Genomic DNA, 3,706 nt, shown 5'->3' with positions numbered 1-3,706 from the left:
TGGCCACATTTAAAATGTAAGACTAGATAAAATTAATTATATTTTAAAGTTTCTTTTTCTTTTCTCCACAGACTGTCTAGGTTAAGCTGAACTATTTGTTTCCTACCTAATAAAGTTTAATTTTTATGCTAGGCAAAAAAACATACAAAAATAAGCAGATAATTGCAAGCTTTAATTGGTGATTTAAAAAAAGAAAGTAATTGGACTGGATGGCAAGGTGCTGACAGTATATCTAAGGATTTAATATCTGAGTTGAGAAAGTGTGAAATGGTTGGGGAGGACGGGGGGCGGGGAGGGGAGAAGTATCTTCTGGATACCACAGGACATTATGAACTCCCAGGAGCTATGGAACATGCGTAAGACCTGCACAAGATCAATCCAATCAATGTTCCAGCATGAATGGAGGGCAGGCACAAGAGCCCTTTACTGAGGAGCTGTTATCAGTTCATGGGTATCAGGGGAGGGAACGTCCATTTTTTTTTTTTAGGGATGTGTTCTCTGGGGTGGATGGCCCCAAACTTATGTGCACATGAGTAGCGCTAACTGGACTCTAGGAGGTATTTTTTTTTTTTTAAAGATATGAAGTTAAAAGAGGGTGGAGGGGAAGGGGAGCTGGGGTGGGAGGGAGTATGCACAGACTGCTAGACCCTATGGCACTGAGGGTCAGGAGCACTCTAGGGTATCAAGGTAAGGAAGTCCCGGGGATGCTCAAGCCACACACCTCACCGGACAGTCTACACTTCCAATTCAGGCAAATTGATCACCTCCTGAACAATTCAAAGAAAATGGCTTAGAAAAATGTACGAGAACCAAGAGTCATTTCCCATATAACTGACAATGAACAGATCTAAACAAAAGAATTTCGGAATGTGCAAAGAAACCAGAAAGTATTTTACATTCTAAGGGAGAAATGAAATCAATAGAAATGACTGTAAGTAGGCTAGCATGCTAAGTTTACCACGTGAAATAACGAGAAAGGTCAAATAAATCCCACAGTTATATTCGAGGAACTGGAAGAAATATATGCCATCAGGAAATGAGGTTGGAAGGAACCTCAGAAGAAGAATGGAAATGAAAACGTGAAACTCCAGCTCTGAGAAGTACAGTAACTGACTGGAATATTCACCAGATGGAGAGAGACAGCAGAGTAAGTAAAATGAAAGGTGTATTAACAGAAAAGGCCCAGCCCTTCAAGGAAGGGAAAAGCGGATTAAAAGGTCAGAGATCTCTGGGATGGGATGAAAAGGCGTCACATTTGTGGGGTTGGATCCTGAGATCTCTGGGACGGGATGATTTGTGTGGTTGGGTCCTGAGCAGGACAGTGTGGCAGTGGGGTGACAATGCTCTCCAATCTGCGAGAAGACAGTAGAGTATGGCCCAAAGAAAAGCCATCAAGTTTAATGAGTCTAAACACAAAGAAGAACTCTAGAAATAGTCCAACTGCTGAACACTTCCTCCGACTTTGAAGACCAGGAGTGCTAGAGTCATAGCTCAGAGGCAGAGGGAGGGCCCTACATTTGATTCCCAGCACTGCCAAAGGATCCGGAGGGGAAAATACTTACTTTCTAAAATGGGGGGACATGCAAGACTGACAGCTGAATCCATGAGCTTCAAAGTAACTGGAACAGCATACCAGGAGTGCAAAAGGCTATCAAGAATTCTATTTCTAGAAAAGTATCTTCAACAGTTAAATAAGGTCATATTCAGGAAAACAAATACTAGAACACGTTGGTGGTAGAGTATAATTAAAGAAAATGCCAACAGGAATCCTTTAGGCTGAGGAGAAATGATGCTAGGTAGCAAGTTAGAACCACAAGAAATGAAGCAAGTGAGCCAAGAACACCAGTTAGAATGCCTGCATCCCTAAACTGGGATGAGCACCTCATTTACATCGGATACTTGTAACTATTGCTTTTCAATCATCATTCCAGGTGGCCTGGTGTGGAATATTATTTTAACTGGACAAAGATGTGTTACATTTGTTTATGTTGAATATTACTCTAACTGTGTAAAGGTGTGTTACTTTTGTTTGTGCTGCATTTGTTTAATTATGTAAAGATATGGTGCATTTGTTTCACCTTGCCTACCTAAGGCACCTGATTGGTCTAATAAAAAACTGAACGGCCAATAGCGAGGCAGGAGAAAGGATAGGTGGGGCTGGCAGAAAGAATAAATAGGAGGAGAAATCTAGGCTCGAGAGAAGCAGAAGAACAAGAGGAGGAGGAGGAGAGAAGGAGGGGCCCGCCGGGGCAAGAAGCCAAGCATCGATAGTCAGCCCGACACAGAGCAGTGAAAGTAAGTTATACAGAAAGAAAAGTGAGAAGCCCGGAGGCAAAGGCAGACAAAGAAAACAGGTTAATTTAAGTTAAAAGACCTAGGCAGAAATGACCCTAAGCTAGACCAAGCACTGATAACTAATGAGTCTCTGGGTCATGATTTGGGAGCTGGTTGGTGGCCCCAAAGAAAAAGCCTGGTGCAGCAGCCTCCCCATATCTGTGCAGCATCCATTGCAGAGATCAAATCCTTCCTTCAGTGTTTACCATGCACTCCAGTCCCTCCAGGGCTCTGAGCGTACCCTTTCTGCTTCCTGGAATACTCTCCTCAAACGCCACACTTCCTGCCTGCCTCAGTCTGTGGCCACACAGATCTTCCCTGATTGTGGTCATTTTCCCTGGACTGGGCTCCAAAGCACCTGTGGTTTTCCCTCATTACCACTCCTAAAATCCTAGTTATAAACTGAATACCCGATTCACCAATATGCTCACAGATAGAGTCCCAAGTCTGCTATGGTCTTCAGTGCCTGCTTTGGAGGTCAATAAATATTCCTAAATAATGATACTATTTATATATGTGGGCTAAACATGCTGTGGTATTTCTTGCCTCCCGTTAACTTTGTAGTAAAAACTCTCTGCTCTGCTATACTAAACCTGAAGTTTACAATTCTCAAATTTAAAAACAGAAGCCCACACTCACTTTGTAAAAACGCTTCCTAGATTTCATTTTTTCATTCAATCCCATCTCCTTTTTTGTCTGAAGAAAAATATCATTTTAACACAGGAAGTATCTGATTCCTACAGAGACACATATAATTTTAAGATGAGGAAGACACAGTAAAATATTAATTACAAGGAAATAAACACAAGTAAATTAAGAGAAAATGCTATAGAATATTTTATATCCTCCAGCCAGGAGCAATCTGAAGACACTAATCAATTAAAACACCCATAATATGAAAATGGCCAAATGTGGTTACTTCCTAGTTCCTTTTGTGAAAATGTCAAAATGGAGAACTTCCTTCACAATCAAGTCTTGTGTTCCTGAATAAAATCTAGATCTCATTACAAAACATTGTCTATTTCCCGAACACACATACTCTCCTATGTAAAAAGCACACTGTCATTTAACTAGCTGAATTAAAAGTCAACTCCTATCATCTGGAACATGAGTTCCACAGTCTAATGGGCATAAAAGCTGTAACAGATGACAAAATAATCCGAACCCACATTACAAGATCCTGCTTTTACCAAGTGAGATTTTGGGATGAAATCTCTCTAGATTAAGCTATTAAAACTTAATTTCGCCGGGCGGTGGTGGCGCACGCCTTTAATCCCAGCACTCGGAGGCAGAGGCAGGCGGATCTCTGTGAGTTCGAGGCCAGCCTGGGCTACCAAGTGAGTTCTAGGAAAGGCGCAAAGCTACACAGAGA

The sequence above is a fragment of the Peromyscus eremicus genome, chromosome 19 (genome assembly GCF_949786415.1).
Source record: "Peromyscus eremicus chromosome 19, PerEre_H2_v1, whole genome shotgun sequence".
Taxonomy (NCBI): Eukaryota; Metazoa; Chordata; class Mammalia; order Rodentia; family Cricetidae; genus Peromyscus; species Peromyscus eremicus.
This window is presented reverse-complemented; position numbering follows the sequence as displayed.